This window comes from Procambarus clarkii, chromosome 24 (assembly GCF_040958095.1).
Source record: "Procambarus clarkii isolate CNS0578487 chromosome 24, FALCON_Pclarkii_2.0, whole genome shotgun sequence".
Taxonomy (NCBI): domain Eukaryota; kingdom Metazoa; phylum Arthropoda; class Malacostraca; order Decapoda; family Cambaridae; genus Procambarus; species Procambarus clarkii.
The window spans coordinates 19784999-19803898 of record NC_091173.1 but is presented as its reverse complement, the minus strand read 5'-3'; the positions used below and the strand labels follow the sequence as shown (position 1 = coordinate 19803898).

The following is an 18900-nucleotide window of genomic DNA, read 5'->3' as shown; positions in this document are numbered from 1 at the left end:
ACCTGTGTGTATTACTTGCGTCATGTGTGGCTATATATTGGCAGGCTCCACCTCCTGTCCTCACAACTGCAGCACCTGCACACCCACCAACATACAGCTCCTCAGCTTTTAATACAATTATTACCACTTTACAAATCTCAACACGTGAAGACTTCAGAGCACCATGATGCAGGCGACGTTGGTGACTGCCGTAGTGGTCGTCTCCCTGGCCTCCCTCTCAGCCTCGCTCACCCTCCACCATCACCAGTCGTCGCGTCAAGCTGTCATTGTCAACGGCACCTCCGTCGACATTGGCTACATGGAGAACGCCTTCGTGTTCTGCAGGGCGGAGGTGTCGACCACGAGCAACCTGCACCATTACCAGGTCCAGTGGCGGAACTCCACAGGTCACAAGGTGGCCAGATGGTCCGACAATACCCGCTACGTGTACTCCCTGGGCACCGGGGCACACGTCCGTCACTCCTACCTGGTCTTCCACCACTTCAGCAGCACACACGCCGGAGACTACACCTGTGTCCTCCTCCACAGGGGCACCCAGGTCGACGCATCAACCATCAACGTCCACTGATGAGTCCGCGAGGGCCACAGCTCGTCCACCATGCTATTTATTATTTATTTATTTATTAAAGAAATATTTATAATCTAGACCTATAACTAATATTTAGTCCAGTCTTAATTATTTATTGTGACAAACGAAAAGTATTAAATTATACCAGTTATATAATGTGTCTATAACCAATGGATTTCCTAAACAATTCAGACTCGCAAATCACAGTAACGTGACACATGCAAGATCCATTAGAGCAGGACGGAGATTCAGTGATTTCCTAAGAGAAATACATCGCGTTACTGTGACTGCCTTTTGTATCTGACGGGAGCGTTTGGTATAGAACTCCGTTACATACCCCAGAGTGAGTCCGGGTTGTTTGTTAAACTTGGGGTTGGCTGCCAGCTCGGTGCCTCTGGACTTAATGGATTTGCCTGGTTACGGCGCGCCTCTGGTGCTACGCAAGACGCTGGTTCGATCCCCGTCATGCTCCAGCGATTTTCTCAATTCAGATCTCAATTAACCAGTGTTTGCATACACATTATTATACAGATGCATTGCTGTATATGCTTGTCTCAGATCCTTTGCAGCACCAAGGGTTACACAATCACCCCGAGCGTCAAAGAGTGACACCACTGGCACCTCGAGTGTCAAGGAGTGAGACCACCGGCACCTCGAGTGTCAGAGTGACACCTCCGACACCTCGAGTGTCAAAGAGTGACACCACCGACATCTCGAGTGTCAAAGAGCGACACCACCGGCACCTCGAGTGTCAAAGAGTAACACCACCTGCACTTCGATGTTTACTGAAGACCTGAATTTTCCCAGTGTTCAACCCTCTCCTGGCGGGGGTTTCCGCGCCCACTGGAGGTTGACTTAGTTACCCCTCGTCTTTCCTATTGTGTCACTTGAATACCTGTCGATGACTTTTCCTACTACGCTGTCGGCCATCCTCAATGCATTCCAAGATGACTGTCTACCTGTCCTCTCGAAGCTGCTTGTCTGTGGGTTTGTCTTCTCGTTGCCGTCAAGATTGAAGATGAAGGGACGACGACGTTTCGGTCCTTCCTGGACCATTCTCAAGTCGATTGTGAATGATCGACTTGAGAATGGTCCAGGACGGACCGAAACGTCGTCGTCCCTTCACCGTCTAGTGTGTGGTCTGGTCAACATTCTTCAGCCACGTTATTGTGACTCATCGCCTGCAAGATTGAAGAGTTTGCCGAAGAGTTTCTGAAAGTTACATTCCTTCTGTAGTTTGTTTACTTGCTGAGAGTCTATAGCTAGTATTCATTAAACACTTTCAGTGTCCACATACGAAGCCTGTACATCTTTCCTCAGTCAAGGCGGCTTAGTTTACTGTTATTAAACTGTTATGAGCTCCGAAGAGCTACGAGATATTCTGTAACAATAATAACCTCGGGTTGCGAAGTTTCCAAGTTCCTAAACTGTTTAATAGATACAAAATAAAAAGAAATGATTAAGGAAAGATGTACATGTTTCGTAGTGGACTCATAAATGTTTGATGAATGAGTAAACATGTCCCTCTGAGAGAACATGTTAATGACATGAGATCAAAATGTTTCTAGTTGATCTCTCATGATGCAGCTGCACACCCCCATTTCCCCCTCAGTTGATCTCTCATGGTACACATGGTACAGCTGCACCCCCAACCCCCTCAGTTGATCTCTCATGGTACACATGGTACAGCTGCACCCCCAACCCCCTCAGTTGATCACTTATGGTACAGTTGGTACAGCTGCAACCCCCCAACCTCCTCAGTTGATCAACGCCTGAATGTGTGCCAGCAAGTAACCAACAACAGTTGGATAGCTCCCAAGGACCTATTTACTGCTAGGTGAACATAAACATCGTATGTAAGGAAAAGTGCCTAAACGTTCCCGCCTGTCGAGGAATCGAACCCAGAAGTATTCGGTTGTGAGTCGACTGTATAAAGTGCAGTACAGACTGTGTATAGCAATAGCAAAGAATGTGTTAAGTGCACGCACTTAACTGTGTACACAGTCTCGAGTATCCCCGGGGCAGGAAGGGAAAAATTATGCTTGAAGAATAACAATTGTAGTTCAAAACGTTTTGGCACTAATTAGTAAGTAATGATGAATAGAAGGACCGGAAAATGAGTAGGTGGTTTAGTTACTACAAAGAATCCTTTGTTCTTAGTGAGGAACTTGTGATATGAGGTCCTGGCTGACCTGATTCGAATCCTTCAGGGGTCAAGAGTTTTCTGATGCATGTTGGCTTGGGGATCATTCAGACTTGATGCATATATATATATATATATATATATATATATATATATATATATATATATATATATATATATATATATATATTATATATATATTATATATATATATATAATATTCAATTAGGTTAAAACACGTATGTTACATCAGAACCTATTTTTGTTTAGGACTTAGTCTATGCTTAGGCTGTTTCAGTTTTATAATATCCTGTAAAACTTTAAAATATTCAAACCATATTTTTTTTTGGAAGCCTTATTCCCATCCCCCCCTCTTTTTTATTCAAACCATCCATAGTACCAATAGGTACTACCTTCCGAGGTTGAGTTAAGACACACCTAGACACAGCATCTGTGCCCAACAGGCGCAACCGGCGGGGTAACAAACAAAAAGTTGGTATTCTACCCTGGAGATGTCATCCCGGGGATCTCCCCTATTGGTAACGCGTCGACGTGTACTACCTCCTACCTGGTGTTCCCACATGGGATATGTGGGAGTAATGGTGGTCGGAGGGAGTGGTATTCACCTGGTTGTGCTTAGGGGGTTGAGTTCTGGTAGTGCTGTGTGTGTGTTTACTAGTTGTGTTTTTACGGGGGTTGAGCTTTGCTCTTTCGGCCCGCCTCTCAACTGTCAATCAACTGTTTACTAACTACTTTTTTTTTTCCCACACCACATACACACACACACACACACCAGGAAGCAGCCCGTGACAGCTGAATAACTCCCAGGTACCTATTTACTGCTAGGTAACAGGGGCATTCAGGGTGAAAGAAACTTTGCCCATTTGTTTCTGCCTCGTGCGGGAATCGAACCCGCGCCACAGAATTACGAATCCTGCGCGCTATCCACCAGGCTACGACGCCCCCTGTTTGTGTGTGTGTGTGTGTGTGTGTGTGTGTGTGTGTGTGTGTGTGTGTGTGTGTGTGTGTGTGTGTGTGTGTGTGTGTAAAGGAGTGTGTGCATGAGGGAGTGGGAGTGTGGGAAGAGGAGCTGGTGACAGGAGTGTGTGGGAGTCTGTGTGTGTGTGTGTGTGGGGTGGGGGGAGTGTGTGTGGGGTGAGGGAAGTGTGTGTGGGGTTGGGGGAGGGGGAGGGGGTTAAAGGAGAGTGTAGAGGGGACGTGGAGGCGAGGGAGGATAGTAGCTGGATATGATAAGGTGCTGGAAAACAGACACACGTGGGTATACTTAACTAGCAAATGGAATGGATAGCTGTATTGAGTCGACTCCCATACCAGGAACAGTTCAGGGCCACGGGGGTTGACAATACAAACCAGACATGAGAAGAAGTAATCTCACCGAAACTTTTAATAGACTGAACAATTTGGAGATCATTGATCGAAACCACTTCTTCCAAAAGGTCAGATGTAACACACACAAGGAGCACCGGTTTTCAGCTCAAGCCACAATGTAGGACAAAACGGGAGATGACATTTCACCCATCGACTTAGAAACCCATGGAACCGCCTACTCGCCCAAGCCGTGAAGGCCTAAACACCGCTGCAATTCAAGATCAAGTTCGATAAAATCTTCAAGAAAAATGAGAGGGACTGTTGACAAGTCGCTGGCTTCCTGTCCTCATAGAGGCCATTAGAGATACTGACCCTCAGGTAAACATGGGAGAGTGAGTGTGGAGAACTTGCTGAAGTATGGGAGAACATGGGAGAACGAACACATGCAACACCCGACCATATTTTAACATCTGAACATATTTTGCTTCATGAAAAGACAAACACATTGTGTGTTTAAAATTGAATAAGTTATCTATCCATTCCATCTCGCCCTTCCTTCCTAACCCTCCCTCCCTCTCTCTCTCTCTCTCTCTCTCTCTCTCTCTCTCTCTCTCTCTCTCTCTCTCTCTCTCTCTCTCTCTCTCTCTCTCTCTCTCTCTCTCGCGCTCGCGCGCGCACCACACACACGCACATAGCAGAACAAACGTATTAATACAACACAAGATGTCCTAAAGATTCACAACATACGTCATCTCAAAGTTAAGAAAAATTGAACTATTAAAAAAGTTTCAAGGTTCAGGAAATGCCCAAATTGGAATACAAAAAAAAAGGCGTTGACAAAAACCCACATACAGCCCCAAGGTTACACATATATATATATATACCCTATACCTTTGCATATATATATATATATATATATATATATATATATATATATATATATATATATATATATATATATATATATATATATATATATATATGCGAACAAGCCTGAATGGTCCTCAGGACTATATGCAACTGAAAACTCACACCCCAGAAGTGACTCGAACCCAAACTGCCAGGAGCACAATGCAACTGGTGTGTACAGGACACCTTATCCACTCGACCATCACGACCGGACAAAAGGAGGTGATAGCCGAAGCTATTTGAACTGTTTGAGTTTGGGGTACCATAGCGTACAAAATGAGACGGATTAGTTAAGAGGACGAGTTAACTTGGTTTGGTGTTGGAACTTTAGGCTTATTGTTAACAGTGGGAGGAATATTAATAAGGCAACAACCGTCTGACCAACCAGCAAGTATGCCTGGCCGAAGACCGGGCCGCGGGGCCGTTGATCCCTGGAAGCTACACAAGGTAGGATTAAACTCTCAGTGAACATGTAACGAGAATAAGAATATTCGTCCGTGATTATATTCTCGTTTAAATAAAAATTGTAATACTGACGATTCCTGCACTTACAAAAATGAATTGACAGCCATAATGTCGTACTGCTGAATTGGGGCTTTAGGGAAAAGTAAATAAAAAAACACTCAACAGTTTGCTCTTCCAGTTACTCTCAAAAGTTGACTAATACGACCAGCGTTACATATGGAGTTGTGCTCCTGGCCGGCACCCCAGATGGACCTTCACGTCATCAGTAACGCCCAGTGACCGCTAATCGTCCTGGAGACTTAGTCATGTAATGCCTCTGGTTACTGAACCTCGTACCTCACACCAAGGAGTTCCGGCTCGTAATTGATATCTTCTGGTCTGTCTCTCTCTCTCTCTCTCTCTCTCTCTCTCTCTCTCTCTCTCTCTCTCTCTCTCTCTCTCTCTCTCTCTCTCTCTCTCTCGCCCTCTCTCTCTCTCTCTCTCGCCCTCTCTCTCGCCCTCTCTCTCTCTCGCCCTCTCTCTCTCTCTCGCCCTCTCTCTCTCTCGCCCTCTCTCTCTCTCTCGCCCTCTCTCTCTCTCGCCCTCTCTCTCTCTCGCCCTCTCTCTCTCTCGCCCTCTCTCTCTCTCGCCCTCTCTCTCTCTCGCCCTCTCTCTCTCTCGCCCTCTCTCTCTCTCTCGCCCTCTCTCGCCCTCTCTCTCTCTCTCTCTCTCTCTCTCTCTCTCTCTCTCTCTCTCTCTCTCTCTCTCTCTCTCTCTCTCTCTCTCTCTCTCTCTCTCTCTCTCTCGCCCTCTCTCTCTCTCTCTCTCTCTCGCCCTCTCTCTCTCTCGCCCTCTCTCGCCCTCTCTCGCCCTCTCTCTCTCTCTCTCTCTCTCTCGCCCCCTCTCTCTCTCTCTCTCTCTCTCGCCCCCTCTCTCTCTCTCTCGCCCCCTCTCTCTCGCCCCCTCTCTCTCTCTCTCTCTCTCGCCCCCTCTCTCTCTCTCTCTCTCTCTCTCTCTCGCCCCTCTCTCTCTCTCTCGCCCCCTCTCTTCTCGAAATATTGCACATCAGAACGACATGTGATGCAATGTAAGTTTCCCTGGTCGAGTATTTTTCCATTATCAAGTTTTTGCTTCTATCATCCTTTTTGACAAAAACAACAGTTTTGTATATATATATATCCCATTATGATAAGCTTTTTGTTTTAATTCAAAAGTGTTGCAACTGTTATTCAAAAAGTTCTATATTCAGAAACGCTGGTCACTCGTTATATATCACTATATATCATTATATAGTGATATGTTACTAACTGCCAACCAATTCCCCCCAAATTAGAGTATTTATACTCTAATTCTGAGTTTCATTCCATTGGATTCCATTCCATCATTCCATTTGGGTTATACATTTCATGATGGAATGGAATATGAACTGCTGGGAAACTCTCACGGACGTTCAAAAAAGAACTTGATCAACACCTCCAAAGGATACCTGATCAACCAGGCTGTAATTCACGCGTCAGGCTACGAGCAGCCGCAGTCTGATTGCCCCAGACCACCAACCACGAGGCCTGGTCAGAGACCGGGCCGCGGGGAGGTTAAGCCTCGGAACCACCGCAAGATAACTCCAAGGGGTAACCTACTGCGGCCCCGACACAAAAAATAGTCCCTGTTTGGCACCATTGGTATGCTAAAAACCATACAAAAACAGCAACAACCTAATCGACCCTGACCTAAGCCCACATAAGCAATTCAAAGCCTACCGTACACAATCTTAGACCTAATCTAGTACATATGTGAGCCGTAAGACTAGGATAGGATTGATTACATTAGATACGTGGGCTCTGTTACCTTCATAATGACTATTCTAAAAGAACATTAAAAAAAATACCAACATTCCTCCAGCATGAAAATAAAAGGTCAAACATCATTGCCTGGGATCTACCTCAATTGATTTGACGTTTGGCTACGAGTAGGATGCTCGCTTTATGGGACGTACGCGCGGCTGTTCCAGACCCTCTCGACCTCGAGAAGGTCGTCGTCGTTCCTGGGAGTTAGACAGATGCTACGGCTGCTTCCTGGGTGTGTGTGGGGAAAAAAAGTTGATTGACAGTTGAGAGGCGGGCCTTAAGGAGCCAAAGCTCAACCCCCGCAAGCACAACTAGGTGAATACAACAGTATCCAAGCACTTACCTAGGCGACGACTTCGAGTGCAGAAGGGAACCCTTCCAGCACACACTTACCTTAAGCGGCCAGATGGGTAAGTGAAGGGTGACTTCAGGCCAGGATGGGGTCCCTGGAATGACAAAATCAAAATGGTAATCATACAACGCAGAGAACAAACACATGCAGGAGAACAAACACCGCACAGGTAATCACACACACCACCAACCGGCCATCACACAAGCTACCCACACCCAGGACGTGTTCCAGAGGCACACACTGACGACTGACGCAGCCACCATTGACAAGGCGCCCTGATGAACACCAAACTACAGAACAAACACAACGAGAACACAGGTTGGCCTGAAGAACACGTGGGTGGCGAGCTGATGCCTCACTCACCTTGCGACCAAATTCATGTTTAACAATATAGGACTGAAAACAGAGCCCTGGGGCACTCCACTTGTAACTGTTCCCTAAAGGACCCAGGACACAGCCCTGGGGCACTCCACTTGTAACTGTTCCCAAAAGAACCCAGAACATAACCCTGGGGCACTCCACTTGTAACTGTTCCCAAAAGGACCCAGAACATAGCCCTGGGGCACTCCACTTGTAACTGTTCCCTAAAGGACCCAGGTAGACCTGGGCTCACTATATGATGTCAACATTATTGCATGTGGCGGAAGCTGACCTCCGCTCACGAGAGACCATCATGAACATTAGGCCAGTAGAGGAGGGAATGGGGGGGATGGGGTGGGTGTCCACCCATCATTCCCAGAAGGATGCAAGGTCTATACCATGGGTTTACTTCGAACGTCAACCAGTCTTGTTTTACTAAACCTATGTCCTAATTTAGACAGCATAGATTGAGGGGTAGAGAACACTTATGGACTCCCGGAGGAGACTAGTGATGGGGGCCCATCTTCTCGTCCGTCCTGGGAAGTGCAAGGCGCAGGCGCCAGCGACCCTGCAGCGTTGCCAAGGTCAACATTCACAGGGAGAAAAGTTCCTCACCTGGTCAGCGGGTGCGCAGCTGGGGTCAGCGGGTGCGCAGCTGGGGTCAGCGGGTGCACAGCTGAGGATGAAGCCCCATGCTGGCTTCTGGTAAAAGCTTATTGATTCTCCTACATATGTCCAGAGAGGAACATAAAAGTTTTAAACACACCAAACTCAACGATGAAAATAAAATAATATAAACTTGCAGTGGAGAACAGAACAGAATTTACATATATAAGGGAATAAGTATGATTCCTATGAAACTCCGCTAGTGACGTCTCGCATCTTTAAACATCTCCACTCTCACTGTGACTCGCTGTCTCCTGTTGCTTAGGTACTCCCTCAGTCACAGCCACACACCTTCCTTGTCACTCCTGCCTGCTTTACTGTGGGGGGGGGGGGGGGGTAACTGTGTCGACGGCTCTCTGTCAGTCGCAAAACATGCAGCTTGGTCTGATGTTGGGTTTAATGCCTATCAAACATTGGAGGACTATCAAAGCAACCACAATACCTTAAGGATCAACCAGAAAGTATACTGTAGTCTTGAAGTAAACTCAGTGTATGTACAGTGAGTGGTGTACTCCGCCTCTCTGTGATGCTCACAGAGAGGCAGAACATGCTGTGTGAAGCATCACACAATAATGCTCATAACGCAGCGTGCTCACCCGTCTCTGTCCCGCCCCCAACAGGCCACCTGTGTATTAACAAATTAACCACAAATTATTTGCTCACAAAATATAAACGCGGTTAAGAAAAGCTTATCCAGTTTTGAGAATGTATTACCGTCCACGGGTTTAAGTTTACTTCAGTCCCACCAATAGCATTAAAACCAGAACGAAAAATAACACACGAACAAAGAACACCTTCTTACTACCCTCCCCCCCTCCAATTATACAATATAGTGCAGGGGATAACAAGGATGGTGGGGGGGGGGGGAGGGAGGGGGAGTCAATGTCCCCTTGACCGTGACTTTACCTGCTACACTACACCCCCCCCTCCCCCAACCATCCACCACTTCCCTCCAAAACCTGCTCACATGGACCCCAGCCTCCTCCAGGCCTTCCTCTTTTCCTACTATCCCTCCTGCTTTTCCTACTACCTCTCTCTCTCTCATCATCTCCCCTCCCCCCCCCCCTCCCCACAGCCTGTCATTTCTTGCTTCCTACTTCTTATCTAATCTTCCTCTCTCCCTGTTCCTTCACCCTCCCCGCTATGTCTAGGAGAGACACGTGGATCTACATCAACAGTGCCTGATGACGGCGTCCTTCAGGTAATCTCTGACCAACAGTACGTGAGGCGCGGCGACCTGGTACCATGCTGTGAGCAGTGTAGTTACACTGGGCCGTTATAGTGTAGTTGCTGAGGGCCGCTACAGTGTAGTTACAGAGGGCCGTCACAGTGTAGTTACTGAGGGCCGCTACAGTGTAGTTACAGAGGGCCGTCACAGTGTAGTTACTGAGGGCCGCTATAGTGTAGTTACAGAGGGCCGTCACAGTGTAGTTACAGAGGGCCGTCACAGTGTAGTTACAGAGGGCCGTCACAGTGTAGTTACAGAGGGCCGTCACAGTGTAGTTAAAGAGGGCCGTCACAGTGTCGTTACAGAGGGCCGTCACAGTGTAGTTAAAGAGGGCCGTCACAAACATAGTTACAGAGGAACATTTGTGTTCAGCAATAGGACAGGAAACCCCCCGCTGCGAGGTCCTATTTTTACTTTGGACGACCAATACCTGTTTACACCCGCACCCAGGCGCCCCAAGACAAGAACCAGCTGGCTGGCAACACTCGGGATGTTTACCGGACACCAGCTGGCTTGTGTAAGATCCCCTCCCTTCCAGTATATATATCCGGCCTCTTCACTACACCTAAAAAAGCACAAACTAGACCAATCCAGAGATAAGCAGCGTGGTTTGTTCCAGACCGTAGTCTGTGTAAGGCACAGACTGACGGACCTCAGCCACGCCTCGCTGGAACACGGCGCCAGCAGAGGTCTCGATGTCCGCATATATAGATATTATGCGTTATAATTCCCGTTGTCGGGGACAAGAGGCCGGTATGGAGCCTTATCCAGGTCCCCGGAAAGGACACGTATACTGATCTTCCCCAGGATGCTGTCTGTAGCGCAGACGTTGCCAAGTAACGCAACGTAACGTTACTTTACGTAACGTAAAGTAACTTAATAGTGTGTGACGGCAAACAAAACAAGCTCCAGAACTGGCCAACTCTCAAAGGAATCTTATAAAACGAGTTTAGTCAGTAGACAGCCATTAAGGACCCTTCAACTAGAACATCCTGACAATACCAGCAAGACATTAACAAGAGGGCGTTGATGCCCCCAGAACCACCCAAGGAGGAAACAACCAGAGCGCTAAAATGACAAAAAAAAGCTAATAGTATTTCCGTCACTTCCACGATGATTAAGGTAGTATAATTACACGATAACGACGCTGCTATCCTTGGACTATTTTCGACCGTCATGGCCACGGGACAGGATCGCAGGTGTTTGACAAAGAGGATCCGAAGTGGTAAAGCCTTGGACTTCCCAGCGGCGGTCGGCACCAAGCTCCCTGCGTCAGATCCTCCGGACCAGAGAGTGAGACACGTATATAAACTGGGCCGCAGGAGGCGACACACACCAGTCCTGGTTAACTTTTCTTTGGCGGAGAATAACGAGTCCATAAGGACCGGTGAGGCATCACACTATTCCAAGTAAGGAAAGTTGGCGTTGTAGTTTGCAGGTACAGTAGAAATTGCAACGTGAAATTACAAGTACGTCATGTATCCATGAGAAACTTTTCAGGTTAATATAATGGGATCGAACCCCCACGTATGCCTGGCGAGTCCATGGATGTCGGGTTCGATCTTATTTGTACGGCCTCAGTATATACTCACTCTGAAGTGTGTGTGTGTGTAGCTTAACGTTATAACTTTTGTGTGGGGGTTCATTTGTCAACACTTAGGACCATTTTGGTGTTATTTAAATTTTGCCAGAGTTTATTGGCCAGTGTCACTCAATGACGAATTATACATATTCCCCAATCCCGAAATCAAAATAATTTATGATTATCTCATGAATTTGTCCCTATTTTACATGATTATAAATGATAATAGCCATAACACGAGGCACGTGTCAAAGGGTGTGTGTGGGGGGGGGGGGGGGATGAACTTGCAAAAGATATGCCAGAAGCGACGGAAATATCGACTTAACAGCTCCCCCCCTCTCTCACTTCCCACAGCACCGTCTCCAGCTTGTCACCGTCGCTAGCAAGGATGCACCGTCAGCCTGTCGCCTTACTCTTGACCTTGGGTCTTGTCCTCCTGCTGGTGGACACCACCTGCAGCACTTTCTACAGGAGCTCTCACAGCATCTCCCACCGTCAGAAGTCAGGGGGACACTACCATTACAAGGTCCGGCCTGTGTATGGGAAGTGGCTAGTACACAAGACGTCCACCTCCGGGGTCCCCGTCGTCAGCCCTGGAGGCGCCCCTGGAGGCGCCCCCGGACACACCCCCAGCATGGGTGTAGTCCCTCCAGGAGACGGAGGAAGCAACAATCCCGGGTTCTCTCTGGTAGACAACGTAGACGTCAGGGCTAAGTCCTTTGGTAAGTTCCATTTCAGCTGTGACGTAATATGGCAGATGTAAAACCGAAATTTCCACTCACAAATCCCCCACCAATGCAAGCTGGAACACCCAAACACACACACACACACACACATATACACACACACACACACACACACACACACACACACACATTCACAAGAGGAAGTGTATGATATCCGGTTCGAATGTATAAGTCATAAGTAATCATATACTCACATTGGTGAAGTAATGGGACAAAATGATCCAGAATATGTGGACCCTGCAAGAGTTACACATATCTTACGTCACTCGGTCTGTGGTGGAGGCTTTTGTCCCAAGTAATCGAGGTTTAGGTAATAATTATTTCCTTCAATATAGTTTCAGAGCTGACAGCATGACTGAACTGTATGCTGTTGATGTTATGATTGTTCCTTGTGACTTTCAGAAGAGTGTCAGTGTATTTGCTATTTGTTTTTATTATTTGTATCTGTAGAATTGAGCTATTAGCTCTTGGACCCCGCCTCTCTCACCAATTTATTTTTCCTCTATTATGTCTACTGCATATATTTCTCTTTCACACGCACGCACACACACACACACTCACATCCCCAGGAAACAGTCCGTAGCAGCTGTCTAATTCCCAGGTACCTATTAACTGCTAGGTGCACCAGGGTGAAAGAAATTCTGCCCATTTGTTTTTGCCTGTCAGGAATCGAACCTGGGGCCCTTAGGACTACGACCCCAAAGTGCTGTCCACTCAGCCGCGAGGCCCCCCCCCCCTCTCTTCACACACTATGTGTATGTTCCTTAAATTATGCTTTCGGGGGATGAGCTTCAGCTCTTGAGTTCCAAAACTTGCAATCGAGTGGTGAATATTCCCCGAAATTTTTTAAGTAGTGTCATATATCCATTTGAATCCGCAGTATGATGTCTATCTACCCTGCCAGTTCCCCCCTGAGTATTTTGTACGAGGTAATCATGTCTCCAATCTTTCTTCCTACTTCCTGTGACCTGCAGTTCAGTCCCTTTAGTCTTTCCTCGTAACTCATTCTTCTCTGCTCCAGTACAAGCCTAGTGCCAGATTCCAGACTTTCTATAATCTTATTTTCTGTTTAGTCAGATAAGGATTCGACGCTGGTGGCTCATGATCCAAAACACCCCCACCCACTCCACCCCACACCCAACACCCCCACCCACTCCACCCCACACCCAACACCCCCACCCACTCCACCCCACACCCAACACCCCCACCCACTCCACCCCACACCCAACACCCCCACCCACTCCACCCCCACCCACTCCACCCCACACCCAACACCCCCACCCACTCCACCCCACACCCCCACCCACTCCACCCCACACCCAACACCCCCACCCACTCCACCCCACACCCAACACCCCCACCCACTCCACCCCACACCCAACACACCCCCACCCAACACACCCTCACCAGAAACTCAAATCCTCCCCACCTCGCGTCACACCAACATCATGGTAGGAAGAAGCTGCCTCTGATGACCAGATTGTGCAGTGTAATATTTGCAGCGGGACTACTACTACTATTTTGTATTATATTGAATTATACGCACTGTAAATGATACCCTCCACGGATTGTTTGGTCCACGTCCCTCTGTTCACCTCTCCCCTTCTTCCTCTCTCTACAGGAGGGACATGTCCCCCAGGCTGCCGCCCTAGTTCGTAGTTCGTCTCTTCAGGCTGTAGACGACATCGTTCGACCTCATATATTGACTCTTTCCTTCAAGCCAACGTGTACATGTCTGCCATGAGACCTTCAGTCACCTGCCAGCCATGAAAACATCAGTCACCTGCCAGCCATAACAGCATCAGTCACCTGCCAGCCATGACAGCATCAGTCATGGCTGGGCCCACGACCTCTGGCCCCACTTCAGGGGTGCCCTGGTACTCGCGTTGAAGTACTGGTCATACCACATGTATTTCTTGCAAGGTAAACTGACAAGGGGTAAACTCTTGTGACTGTGTCGAGGGTAAACTCTTGTGACTGTGTCGAGGGTAAACTCTTGTGACTGTGTCGAGGGTAAACTCATGTGACTGTGTCGAGTGTAAACTGAAGGCCAATTATTAAGGTTACGACGCTACGAGACCCGAATTAAGTTATGAAACCAGCAAGTTGGGGAATTTTATACATGTTTTTTTCCATATAACTGAAAGTTGTATGAATACAATTGTTTAGTATTCTAAATGTTACATTTGGTCTGTTTATGCAATAACTACAAACAAAGTTATCAATAAAAAATAACAACATTTCACAGCTTGTATAATGTTTTCAATAAAACAGAACATTCTTTAATGAGCAAACCCAATGTTCTTCATACAGCTCTCTTCCCGGTCGCTGTATCACGTCTAGACAGGAAATGGACGTAGGAATATTCATTTTGCCGTACCAGGGGCCGGCGTTCGAGTTTTTGTTAAAGTTATTTGTGCATTTGTGCAGCTGCCCTAGACTATATTAAGGGGAGTGCAGTGTGTCAAAAAGCTAGCTACGTGGTGCTAAAAATCCTCATCACACAGGATGGTTAGTCATGCAGAGGCATGTGATAAGCAGTCTGCGCTGGCAGACTCCGGGTGCATTATGAGGATATCATCATGAACACAAGAGTGAATAAGGCAGCAGTGATACTAAAAGTCCCCCATCTCACAGGATGGTTAGTCATACAGGGCCATATGTTCAGTAGCCTGCAGTGGTAAATTGTGGGTGCAATATGAGGATATCTTCAAGAACACGAGAGTGAATAAAATAATTGCTAAGCTCCAGGTACCTCATATCAACGGGTCTGAATGGTCTGATAACTGGGCATTCCGTAATGTAGTGTGGGAGATCATGCCGCAGTTCCTGCTCACAGAGTTTGCACCTGGTGTGCTGAGGATTGGGAGATCCGTCACCTGTAGCCACCTGCCACAGGTAACGGTAACCCAACTTGATCCTGGCAACCACTGTGTCGCACAGTCGATTGGTCAAAGTGGTTGGGCACCGCTTCTCTATAATCAGTTTGCCCTAGCCAAGTGCTATATGGCCATACTAGCCTAGCGCCTTCTCCCAATATTTACCATTTCCATTCATTCTGCGATGCATAACATTCCATATGTATTCTGAAGGCATATTAATAATAATCAGATATGGACGAGCATGAAAGTAAAAGATCTAACAGGAAGAAATGGAACAAATGAATAAAGGAAATTGGTAGATATAAACAAAAATTAAACGAGAAATGTTATAAAACAGAGAGCAAGGGAGCCGAGGATAACAAGGGGGCGCGAGGATAACAAGAGAGGTGAGGATAACGGGGCAGGAGAGGATAACAAGGCAGGCGAGAATACCAAGGGAACCGGGCATAACAAGGCAGAGGAGGATCAACCCCGTGAGGTTTTCCCACGTGTCAACAAACCAAGGTTAGTGAGATGACTGGACCATAATAAAAAAGTCATCTGCCAGAAATTACTTGTTTTCTATGGTCCAGTCCTGAGTCCATGTACCTGCAGTTGATCAAATTTATTGATAGAGTAAAGCTACATGAAACTAATAGTTTCTTGCGAAGAAAGTTGCAAATAAGTTAAGAAATCTAAAGCTATACAAGTCTCCAGACCTTGACAAAGTATTTTCCAACGTCTAAATAGATTGTAGAAATGAGAAAAAAATTATTGGAGCAGGACGTGGATCGAACCAGCGTCCTGGTTAACGCCAAACACGCTTCTTACCCTAGGCTATAAGAGGTTATAGGCTATTAGACCCGGAAACCGCCAGGGTCCACTAGGAAGTCTGTAGGCACCGATCATAGGCTTTACAAACAGCCCGCATGCACTTCTGCTCCAATGTTGTTGTTTCAGATTTAGCTACTCAGGACGAAGTGTCCATGTAGCACGGGCTATGGCGAGCCCGTAATCTTGCTCCAATGATTTTCTCAAGATATATCACGTCGATGTGAGGTGTGTATAGAAGGAGGTGAGGTACTTAGGTGAAGTACTCCATACGTCAGCCAAATGTCGAGTACACAATGTGTCAACTTTGTGAAAGGGAAAACATGCACTCTCTTGAACATTATATTGTAGAATGTCCCATACTGACTGACTTTCGCCCTCCTGGGCTAAGGTATGCTGAACTCTGTAATTAGTATATGAGTACTGGAACACTGGTGATATATTGGACTTTTATCCAAGATTGACCATGTAATATATCAATTATACAATGTATATATATGATGTAACTATATAACCTGAGCTTGTAAAAGTACCTTCATCACCTTCAGTGATTAAGTGCTTAATTGCACACTAGTTTCTTTATCAGCTATCTCACCCTGTCAGAGTAAATGAGACAAATGTATGTGAATGCATGTGTGTGTATATATGTATGTATATGTGTGTGTGTATGTATATGTATGGGTATAAAGTATATATGGAAGCTGATCAGAATTACATTTCACCTCTGTGAATGTACATTAATGACACTGTAAGACACATCAAACACTTTATGTAGGGCATACGTAAATCTGTGTATCTATATATTTACGTATGTAGGTTAGCTTAGCATTTTAAAACCACCGAATCACCTTCTGTGGTTGAGTGTTCAATAAACCCTTGAACTATATGTTTAACACTTCTCTAACCCTGTCCATGGAGGACAGAAGAAAATGTATATATGCTGGTTAGCATTGTAAATGTGTGGCCACGTCTGTGGTAGAAAATAATAATAATAATAAAAAAACCTCCCTCACTCTCGCCTTCCCGTGACCTCCCCGGCTGCAGGAGCTAGACAAAGCAGCCAGGCAGTACGGGAGGGAAACCCCCTCAGTGAACTCCCTTCCCAGATGCCTCGTCTTCCTTGTCCTTCCCTCGCCGCCTGCTGCTGCCACCCACACGTCACTGTTACACACACGAGGAATAACACGGGGGGCAGTGACGTAACACGGGAGGGGGGGGAAGTGATATAACACGGGGGGGGGGGGGCAGAGTGATATAACACGGGGGGGCAGAGTGATATAACACGGGGGGCAGTGATATAACACGGGGGGGGGGCAGAGTGACATCTCCTGGTATTAAATGCTTGTTTATAATATATTTTAAGAAGCCAAAGTAACCAGAGTGAGTCGGTTCATTGGAGCACTAACCTAACCTAACCAGTTTTAGTTGTCTCTGAACATGTGTGTGTGTTGAGAGCGCTGCAACCCGGAAATATCGGGAGGGGGGAGGGGGGGGGGGGGTATTTGGTAGCATCTTGCAACATGTGACCCGTGTTTAAACAACCCGGGTATTCCTCCCCCCCCCCCGTCCCATCCCAAATCCTTATCCTGGCCCCTTCCAAGTGCTATATAGTCGCAATGGCTTTTTATGGTAAAGTATAAACTAAGCATCGTAGAAATAAGTGGTACTGTAAAAAAAAAAGCCTATTTGCACGAACAAATTATAATCATACGAAAATACTTTAGTTTTCCCTCAGACCGGAGGACTTTGAGGCACAAAGGTTCAGGTCAACTCGTCCTTTTGAATAGTCCATCACATATTGACGTTCGAATCCCCCTAAGGCAAAAAAAAAAAAAAACTTATATACTAAAAAACCAGAGCGACTCGCAGAGATGACGTGATGTCCCCGTTTTCTATTCGTGGGTCCTGGGATACGTTAGGTCCGGATAATTTCGTACATCAGCGTGACGGCGTTGGGAGCGCTCGAGAGGATGGACTACTGTAGGTAACGACAAAGTTATTGCACTGGCGTTGTAATGGTGTGTTCTAAGACACGAGGCAGGCTGGCGGGAGCCCTCACAAGGTCGCCCATCACCAGTTGGAGGGGTAACACGCGTGTTTACACCGTCGCATCGCAATGCTATACAAAATTAATAATATTTAGTATTTAGGAAAGTGCCCCCTAACATCGCAGTCACTATACCAGTGACTGCTACAACGTGAAAACCGGGATAAGAACCGGTTTATATACACTGAGAGGTGTATTGACTGCTTGGTGTAAATACATGGAGAGTTTAAATAAATAGTTTAAACTCTTAAGAGTCTAAATAGAGTTTACTTGTCCATGCTAAAGTATATTTACTGGCTGGTCAGGGGGGCCCTTTGACGCGGCCTTAATAACCTTGCGGAAATTGATAGGCTTTAAGCCCGACACTAAACCAACGGGTATAATTAAAAGGTGTGCCTCGTATCGTAAGGTATATATATATATACATAGACTGATATGTGTACCCTCAATTTTTATTGGTGTATACATAATTAAATTTAGTCATAGACTATGTTCAAGGCTAGAATATACCTTTGTATACTTGATGTTTGCTCAGTAGCTGGTGTCAACGCTTCAACATCCCTCGTCTAGTTGCTAGCCCTTAAGCAATATACTAGAATATGTGCACTGAATGTATGTCCTTTACATATCTACACTGACAGTGTATGTCCTACACATATCTGCACTGAAAGGTGTATTTTGCCACACCGTGTATGTTTACAATGTACTTTAAACCTAAACTCTGTTCGGTACACTTACCGGTTGAGCAGAAAGCTATTATGGTAATATTTAATAACCATTCAGCTGTTGATAAGCCTACACCCCAACACACACACACACACACACACACACACACACACACACACACACACACACACACACACACACACCCACACACACACACACACACACACACACACACACACACACACACACACACACACACACACAGCTTGTGGCAGCTCTATAATTAGGGCTAAAATATACTTGCTGATAGGCTGCAATAACCCT

The 18900-nt window shown here is 46.4% G+C and overlaps 1 long non-coding RNA gene across 1 annotated transcript; it reads left to right on the top strand.

Annotated features, from left to right (window-relative positions):
- The first annotated feature begins 11103 nt into the window (after positions 1-11103).
- Positions 11104-14416, top strand: LOC123761663 (uncharacterized). The gene is made up of 3 exons (XR_011229530.1): positions 11104-11252; positions 11780-12147; positions 13793-14416. It is a non-coding gene; the product is annotated as an uncharacterized lncRNA (long non-coding RNA).
- The last annotated feature ends 4484 nt before the right edge of the window (positions 14417-18900 follow it).